The following is a 10000-nucleotide window of genomic DNA, read 5'->3' as shown; positions in this document are numbered from 1 at the left end:
AAAACTGTCCGTCTGCCACTTGGGACAGAGAGAGGAACCTGACGAGCCTGAACACCAGCCTTGGCTGGACCGCTCGGGCCCTCCCATGTCGGACGCGAGTCGCCAAATCGATCGGAAGAGAGTACCGATTCCTCTCAAAAAGTCTGCGTGCCCGTTATTATAAAAGCAGCCCACCGGCCGCGGTGCCTTGCCCACAAACACACTTGGTGTCTGGGGTGATTCAGAGCCGCCGCGGCTCGAAAGTGTCAACCTGTTTTAAAAGTCATCGCTATGCCGGCACAGGTGACTTTCAAGTTAAAGAGTTCTCTTTATTGGCTTTCAAAAAAATCTGCAAAGTGTCACAGAGATTTTGAGAAACTCTTTTTTTTCTTTATATTATTATAATATAATATAATGTGTATATGTTTTCGAAAAGCATCCACCAGCAATCCATGGTGAGCCTCTCTCTGCTGGCAAGCTCCTCCTGCCTGAGCCCGACGCTGTCGAGGCTCAACACGATTTCAGACTGACAAAGAGTTCGAAAATTGCCGCCTGATGTAGCTTTAAATGCTGACAGGTGACTTCCGAGTGCTCTTGTAAAGGTCTCCGCTTTGAAATTGAGAGCCTTTTGCCAAGTGTCACTTTTTCAGGCACTCTTAAAGTGCACCTGGGCTGTCAGAGAAAGCTCTGAAAATCGTGTTCTCGAAAATCTCCGGGTACCCGACCAATCCCTAGGTGCCCGAATGACAAGTGTCAATTCGGCAGGACGGCCTCCCACCTCCGGCCGCAGATGCGTCACTAAATCCCCGCAACGGGGGCTTTCTCATTTCGGCATAGGGGCTTCCGCGGCCAACTCATTAACCTGTGCTCGGACTTTTTGTGCCACAAGTGCAAGGGACCGTTTGCCGGCAGCTACTCGCACCCCCCCGCCCAGGGGGGGAATCCTCTGACCGGAGATCCGAAACGCCGGCCGAATCCATCCCCGTCGGACTTCCGAAGGGGTTCCCTCGACCGACTGACTTCCGAACTCCTTTCTGGGCTTAAACGGGTGGAATTCGGACCCTCTCGCAAGGGAGCCGAAGCCCGCCAGCCCCGGGAGGCCTCGGGGCCGCCGTTTTCAAGCCCGACCAAAAAACCCGAAAAATGGGGAAAAATGGGAAAAATTCCCACTCCCAAAAGGCTTAAAAGTCGGTTGGGCGGCAGCCCGGGTCGGTCTCTGCAGACCTGGAGGCGCTGGACACAAGTCTGGTAAACAGGCTAAGTCTCGACATGCCACCTCTTACTATCCTGCAGGTACCCCGCCAATCCCCCCGGAACCGGCTGGCAATTGGCGAATCAGCGGGACGAATTTGAATTCGTGACCGACTTTCTGACACCGAATCGCCGCAAACGCGTTTCGATTTTTCGGCTTCGGTACCTCCCATCAGACTTTGACTGGCCATATCTCCGGACTCACGTGTCGCAGCCGGGACCTTCAGGCACCGTTCGACGCGTCTACCCCTGCCCCGTCGAATGGCGCCCCTCGCGGTGTGGTCCGATTTCCGCATTTTGGTCAGATTTGCCTCCAAAATTTTCAGATTGAGTTGACGAATGCCCCCTACGGGGTAACCTCTTGCCCTTTCGGACCTGGTCCCTGTGACTTAATTTCCGCCTTTTGCTCAATCGTTTCCCCATTTATAATTAATTTTAAAAATCTGGTTACTCAGTTCTGGTTTACCAGTTCCCTCTTCGGACTTAGTTTTTGGTTAATCATTTCCGGTTCACCAGTTCCCGTTTTGGACTTAGTCTCTGCGGGCCGTTTCTCATCTTTTGGTTCATCAGTTCCCCTCTTTTAATAATTTTTTGGCTGCTTTCGTTTGATCATTTCCCTGCCTTCTGGGTAACTTTTCCACCTTAGGACTTCATCGCCGCACATTGTTTTCGACTTCTGGTTGATCATTTCACCCCTTTTAATCATTTTTGTAACTTTTGGTTAACCATTTCACCCAGCTTCTGGTTAACCATTTCCCCTTTGGGACTTAGTCTGTGAGCATTCTTTTGGGATTCTGGTTAACCATTTGCCAATTTTTAAAAAATGTTGCCACTTTTGTTTAATGCTTTCTGGTCAACCTTTCCCTCTTTCAGACTTCACCGCGGCACATTGCTTCAGCCTCCTGGTTAATCATTTCACCCCTTTTAATCATTTTTGCAACTTTTGGTTAACCATTTCCCCCAGCTTCTGGTTAACCATTTCCCCTTTGGGACTTGGTCTCTGAGCATTCTTTTGGGATTCTGGTTAATCATTTGCCAATTTTTAAAAAATGTTGCCACTTTTGTTTAATGCTTTCTGGTCAACCTTTCCCTCTTTCAGACTTCACCGCGGCACATTGCTTCAGCCTCCTGGTTAATCATTTCACCCCTTTTAATCATTTTTGCAACTTTTGGTTAACCATTTCCCCCAGCTTCTGGTTAACCATTTCCCCTTTGGGACTTGGTCTCTGAGCATTCTTTTGGGATTCTGGTTAATCATTTGCCACTTTTTTAAAAATGTTGCCACTTTTGTTTAATGCTTTCTGGTCAACCTTTCCCTCTTTCAGACTTCACCGCGGCACATTGCTTCAGCCTCCTGGTTAATCATTTCACCCCTTTTAATCATTTTTGCAACTTTTGGTTAACCATTTCCCCCAGCTTCTGGTTAACCATTTCCCCTTTGGGACTTAGTCTCTGAGCATTCTTTTGGGATTCTGGTTAATCATTTGCCAATTTTTTAAAAATGTTGCCACTTTTGTTTAATGCTTTCTGGTCAACCTTTCCCTCTTTCAGACTTCACCGCGGCACATTGCTTTAGCCTCCTGGTTAATCATTTCACCCCTTTTAATCATTTTTGCAACTTTTGGTTAACCATTTCCCCCAGCTTCTGGTTAACCATTTCCCCTTTGGGACTTAGTCTCTGAGCATTCTTTTGGGATTCTGGTTAATCATTTGCCACTTTTTTAAAAATGTTGCCGCTTTTGTTTAATGCTTTCCCTGCTTTGTGGTCAACCTTTTCCCCTTTAGGACTTCACCGCGGCACATTGCTTCAGCCTCCTGGTTAATCATTTCACCCCTTTTAATCATTTTTGCAACTTTTGGTTAACCATTTCCCCCAGCTTCTGGTTAACCATTTCCCCTTTGGGACTTGGTCTCTGAGCATTCTTTTGGGATTCTGGTTAATCATTTGCCACTTTTTAAAAAATGTTGCCGCTTTTGTTTAATGCTTTCCCTGCTTTCTGGTCAACCTTTTCCCCTTTAGGACTTCACCGCAGCACATTGCTTTAGCCTCCTGGTTAATCATTTCACCCCTTTTAATCATTTTTGCAACTTTTGGTTAACCATTTCCCCCAGCTTCTGGTTAACCATTTCCCCTTTGGGACTTAGTCTCTGAGCATTCTTTTGGGATTCTGGTTAACCATTTGCCAATTTTTTTAAAATGTTGCCACTTTTGTTTAATGCTTTCTGGTCAACCTTTCCCTCTTTCAGACTTCACCGCCGCACATAATTTTCGACTTCTGGTTGATCATTTCACCCCTTTTAATCATTTTTGCAACTTTTGGTTAACCATTTCCCCCAGCTTCTGGTTAACCATTTCCCCTTTGGGACTTAGTCCCTGAGCATTCTTTTGGGATTCTGGTTAATCATTTGCCACTTTTTTAAAAATTTTGCCGCTTTTGTTTAATCGTTTCCCTGCTATGTGGTCAACCTTTTCCCCTTTCAGACTTCATCGCCGCGCATTGTTGTCGACTTCTGGTTAATCATTTTTCCCCTTTAAATCTTTTTTTGCCACTTTTGGTTAACCATTTCACCCAGCTTCTGGTTAACCATTTGCCCCATTTTACTGAATTTTTCCGCTTTGGTTTAATCATTTCCCTGCTTTCTTGTCAACCTTTTCCCCTTTTGGACTTCGCCGCCGCACTTTGCTTTTGCCTTCTGGTTAAACATTTCTCCCCTTTTAATCCTTTTTCCCACTTTTGGTTCACCAGTTCACCCAGCTTCTGGTTCACCATTTCCCCTTTGGGACTTAAGTCTCTGAGCATTCTTTTGGGATTCTGGTTAACCATTTGCCACTTTTTAAAAAATGTTGCTGCTTTTGTTTAATGCTTTCCCTGCTTTCTGGTCAACCTTTTCCTCTTTCCGACTTCATCGCCGCACCTTGTTTACGACATCCGGTTAAACATTTCTCCCCTTTCAATCCTTTTTGCCACTTTTGGTTAAGCAGTTCAACCAGCTTCTGGTTAACCATTTGCCCCTTCTTACTGAATTTTTCTGCTTTTGTTTAATCATTTCCCTGCTTTATGGTCAACCTTTTCCCCTTTAGGACTTCGCCGCCGCACTTTGCTTTCGCCTTCTGGTTAATCATTTCACAACATTTTAATCCTTTTTCCCACTTTTGGTTAAACAGTTCACCCAGCTTCTGGTTAACCATTTGCCCCTTTGGGACTTAAGTCTCTGAGCATTATTTTGGGATTCTGGTTAACCATTTGCCACTTTTTAAAAAATGTTGCCGCTTTTGTTTAATCGTTTCCCTGCTTTCTGGTCAACCTTTTCTCCTTTAGGACTTCGCCGCCGCACTTTGCTTTCGCCTTCTGGTTAATCATTTCACCCCTTTTAATCCTTTTTCCCACTTTTGGTTAAACAGTTCACCCAGCTTCTGGTTAACCATTTGCCCCTTTGGGACTTAAGTCTCTGAGCATTCTTTTGGGATTCTGGTTCACCATTTGTCCCTTTTTAAAAGATATTGCTGCTTCTGTTTAATCCTTTCCCTGCTTTGCGGTCAACCTTTTCCTCTTTCAGACTTCATCGCCGCGCATTGTTTTCGACATCTGGTTCAACATTTCTCCCCTTTTAATCCTCTTTCCCACTTTTGGTTAAGCAGTTCACCCAACTTCTGGTTAACCATTTGCCCCTTTTTACTGAATTTTTCTGCTTTGGTTTAATCATTTCCCTGCTTTATGGTCAACCTTTTCCCCTTTAGGACTTTGACGCGGCACATTGCTTTCGCCTTCTGGTTAATCATTTCACCCCTTTTAATCCTTTTTCCCACTTTTGGTTAAACAGTTCACCCAGCTACTGGTTAACCATTTCCCCTTTGGCACTTAAGTCTCTGAGCATTCTTTTGGGATTCTGGTAAACCATTTGTCCCTTTTTAAAAAATGCTGCTGCTTTTGTTTAATGCTTGCCCTGCTTTGCGGTCGATCATTTCACCCCTTTTAATCCATTTTTGCCACTTTGGGTTAAACAGTTACACAACTTCTGGTTCACCATTTCACATTTCGGAACTTTTATTCCCACCATTACTTTGGGCTTCTGGTTCATCATTTCACGCTGTTTTACAAATCTTTGCCGCTTCACTTTTAATCCACAAACCGTGGCTCGCTTTCGGGTGGGGGGGGGGGTAGCGGGTTTGGGCCGGGCACTCGACATCCCGGTGTGCGACCGGGTTCGTTCTGGTACCGCTCGGTGCCCCTCGTCCTGCTCTTGCCGCGGAAGCAAACCAGACGACCGTCGGTCTCACGCCCGAGGGGAGAGGAGGCGGAAAGCGGTTTGCAGCCTTTCGCTGTACCTCCGGCGGGCAGCGCCGCACCTCCGAGTGCTCGGTACCGTTCGCTGCGCCTCGTCCGGCCGCACGCAGCGAGCCAAACCCGGAGGAAATCGGCCTGTGCCTTCTCGAGATATGGGCCTCCGGGTGGGACGGACAAACCGGGGCCCCGAGCTCGCTTTCGGCGGCCCGGCACTCGACTTCCCGGTGTCCGAACGTGATCCTTCCGGTACCCTTCGGTGCCCCTTGCCCGACTCCAGCTCCCGTGCTGAAGCGGAGTCGGTCGGCCTGACGGCCGCCGAGTTAGCCAGCGGAAAGCGGTGCGCAGCCTTTCGCTTGCAGCTCCGGCGGGCAGCGCCGCACCTCCGGCTGCTCAGTGCCGTCCGCTGCTCCCCTTCCGGCTGCACGCAGCGAACCATACCCGGAGGAAATCGGCCTCGGCCTTCCGGAGATATGGGCCTGCGAGTGGGACCAATAAATCGGTGCACATTTCCGGCTCGGTTTCCGGCCTCGGCACTATCAGTTCACGCCGTCCGACCGACGTCGTTCTGGCACGGTTCCGTTGCTCCTTGATCCGGTCCAGCCACGGTAATCAGCCGAAGATGGTGGGGGGGGGACACATTGCCCGCCGAGTTAGCCGGAGGAAATCGGCCTCGGACTTCCTCAGATATCAGCCTCCGGGTGGGACAGACAAACCGGGGACCCGAGCACGCTTTCGGCGGCCCGCTGGTCGACTTCCCGGTGTGCGACCGGGTTCGTTCCGGTACCGTTCGCTGCCCCTCGTCCTGCTCTAGCCGCGGAGACAAACCCGACGACCGTCGGTCTCACGCCCGCGGAGGGAGGTGGCGGAAAGTGGTTTGCAGCCTTTCGCTGTACCTCCGGCGGGCAGCGCCCGACCTCCGAGTGCTCGGTACCGTCCGCTGCGCCTGGTCCTGCCGCACACAACGAGCCATACCCGGTGGAAATCGGCCTGTGCCTTCCAGAGATATGGGCCTCCGGGTGGGACGGACAAACCGGGGCCCCGTGCTCGCTTTCGGCGGCCCGCTAGTCGACTTCCCGGTGTGCGACCGGGTTCCTTCCGGTACCGTTCGCTGCCCCTCGTCCTGCTCTAGCCGCGGAAACAAACCCGACGACCGTCGGTCTCACGCCCGCGGAGGGAGGCGGCGGAAAGTGGTTTGCAGCCTTTCGCTGTACCTCCGGCGGGCAGCGCCCGACCTCCGAGTGCTCGGTACCGTCCGCTGCGCCTGGTCCGGCCGCACGCAACGAGCCATACCCGGAGGAAATCGGCCTGTGCCTTCCGGAGATATGGGCCTCCGGGTGGGACGGACAAACCGGGGCCCCGAGCGGTGGCACCCTGCTCGCTTTCGGCGGCCCGGCACTCGACTTCCCGGTGTGCGAACGTCATCGTTCCGGTACCCTTCGGTGCCCCTTGCCCCACTCTAGCTCCGGTGCTAAAGCGGAGTCGGTCGGTCTCACGGACGCCGAGTTAGCAGGCGGAAAGGGGTGCGCAGCCTTTCGCTGTCACTCCGGCGGGCAGCACCGCACCTCCGAGTGCTCGGTACCGAACGCTGCGCCTCCTCCTGCCGCACGCAACGAGCCATACCCGGAGGAAATCGGCCTCGGCGTTCCGGAGTTATCCGCCTCCGAGTGGGCCTGACCAAGCGGGGTGAACTGGAAATCATTAACCAACGTACTTCCATGTTTTCACCCGCAGAGGGCAGCACTCTCTTCTCCGTTTTAAACTGGGCCGACCCGGCTCCGTTTCGAGACCCGGCACTCGACTTCCCGGTGTGCGACCGGGTTCGTTCCGGTACCGTTCGCTGCCCCTCGTCCTGCTCTAGCCGCGGAACTAAACCCGACGACCGTCGGTCTCACGCCCGCGGAGGGAGGCGGCGGAAAGTGGTTTGCAGCCTTTCGCTGTACCTCCGGCGGGCAGCGCCCGACCTCCGAGTGCTCGGTACCGTCCGCTGCGCCTGGTCCGGCCGCACACAACGAGCCATACCCGGAGGAAATCGGCCTGTGCCTTCCGGAGATATGGGCCTCCGGGTGGGACGGACAAACCGGGGCCCCGAGCGGTGGCACCCTGCTCGCTTTCGGCGGCCCGGCACTCGACTTCCCGGTGTGCGAACGTCATCGTTCCGGTACCCTTCGGTGCCCCTTGCCCCACTCTAGCTCCGGTGCTAAAGCGGAGTCGGTCGGTCTCACGGACGCCGAGTTAGCAGGCGGAAAGGGGTGCGCAGCCTTTCGCTGTCACTCCGGCGGGCAGCACCGCACCTCCGAGTGCTCGGTACCGAACGCTGCGCCTCCTCCTGCCGCACGCAACGAGCCATACCCGGAGGAAATCGGCCTCGGCGTTCCGGAGTTATCCGCCTCCGAGTGGGCCTGACCAAGCGGGGTGAACTGGAAATCATTAACCAACGTACTTCCATGTTTTCACCCGCAGAGGGCAGCACTCTCTTCTCCGTTTTAAACTGGGCCGACCCGGCTCCGTTTCGAGACCCGGCACTCGACTTCCCGGTGTGCGACCGGGTTCGTTCCGGTACCGTTCGCTGCCCCTCGTCCTGCTCTAGCCGCGGAACTAAACCCGACGACCGTCGGTCTCACGCCCGCGGAGGGAGGCGGCGGAAAGTGGTTTGCAGCCTTTCGCTGTACCTCCGGCGGGCAGCGCCCGACCTCCGAGTGCTCGGTACCGTCCGCTGCGCCTGGTCCGGCCGCACACAACGAGCCATACCCGGTGGAAATCGGCCTGTGCCTTCCGGAGATATGGGCCTCCGGGTGGGACGGACAAACCGGGGCCCCGAGCTCGCTTTCGGCGGCCCGCTAGTCGACTTCCCGGTGTGCGAACGTCATCCTTCCGGTACTCAACCGTGCCCCTTGCCCCACTCTAGCTCCGGCGGTAAAGCGGAGTCGGTCGGTCTCACGGACGCCGAGTTAGCAGGCGGAAAGCGGTGCGCAGCCTTTCGCTGTCACTCCGGCGGGCAGCATCGCACCTCCCAGTGCTCGGTACCGTCCGCTGCGCCTGGTCCGGCCGCACACAACGAGCCATACCCGGAGGAAATCGGCCTGTGCCTTCCGGAGATATGGGCCTCCGGGTGGGACGGACAAACCGGGGCCCCGAGCGGTGGCACCCTGCTCGCTTTCAGCGGCCCGTCACTCGACTTCCCGGTATGCGAACGTGATCGTTCCGGTACCCTTCGGTGCCCCTTGCCCCACTCTAGCTCCGGTGCTAAAGCGGAGTCGGTCGGTCTCACGGACGCCGAGTTACCAGGCGGAAAGCGGTGCGCAGCCTTTCGCTGTCACTCCGGCGGGCAGCACCGCATCTCCGAGTGCTCGGTACCGTACGCTGCGCCGCCTCCTGCCGCACGCAACGAGCCATACCCGGAGGAAATCGGCCTCGGCGTTCCGGAGTTATCCGCCTCCGAGTGGGCCTGACCAAGCGGGGTGAACTGGAAATCATTAACCAACGTACTTCCAGGTTTTCACCCGCAGAGGGCAGCACTCTATTCTCCGTTTTAAATTGGGCCGACCCGGCTCCGTTTCGAGACCCGGCACTCGACTTCCCGGTGTGCGAACGTGATCGTTCCGGTACCCAACCGTGCCCCTTGCCCCACTCTAGCTCCGGCGGTAAAGCGAAGTCGGTCGGTCTCACGGACGCCGAGTTAGCAGGCGGAAAGCGGTGCGCAGCCTTTCGCTGTCACTCCGGCGGGCAGCATCGCACCTCCCAGTGCTCGGTACCGTACGCTGCGCCTCCTCCTGCCGCACGCAACGAGCCATACCCGGAGGAAATCGGCCTCGGCCTTCCTGAGATATCAGCCTCCGAGTGGGCCCGAAGAGTCGGTGGCACCCTGCTCGCTTTCAGCGGCCCGGCACTCGACTTCCCCGTGTGCGAACGTCATCCTTCCGGTACTCAACCGTGCCCCTTGCCCCACTCTAGCTCCGGCGATAAAGCGGAGTCGGTCGGTCTCACGGACGCCGAGTTACCAGGCGGAAAGCGGTGCGCAGCCTTTCGCTGTCACTCCGGCGGGCAGCACCGCACCTCCCAGTGCTCGGTACCGTACGCTGCGCCTCCTCCTGCCGCACGCAACGAGCCATACCCGGAGGAAATCGGCCTCGGCCTTCCTGAGATATCAGCCTCCAAACGGGCGTCACAAATCAGGGCACATGGTCAGCTGCAAAGCAGCGTCATTACAACCTCTCACTGCACCCCACACGACATTCCGCTTGCCTGCCTGCCGCTGCCTACTCTCACCAGCGAAACAAAGTCAGGATAACACCCCAATGCAAGCAGCTCCCTTCCGGCCAACCAACCCACACCAATCCCCTTGCCTGCCTCCCACAAATTCCACCAGCCAGGCAAAGTCAAAATCAACCCACAATAAACGCACTCCACAACGGCCATCGACCGCTATACACCCCCTTGGGCGACTATTAAGCCCGAGAACACTAACTGTAACCAACCGCAGTGAA

This window comes from Heptranchias perlo, unplaced genomic scaffold (assembly GCF_035084215.1).
Source record: "Heptranchias perlo isolate sHepPer1 unplaced genomic scaffold, sHepPer1.hap1 HAP1_SCAFFOLD_1039, whole genome shotgun sequence".
NCBI classification, from domain to species: domain Eukaryota; kingdom Metazoa; phylum Chordata; class Chondrichthyes; order Hexanchiformes; family Hexanchidae; genus Heptranchias; species Heptranchias perlo.
Note: the sequence above shows the minus strand (reverse complement) of the source record.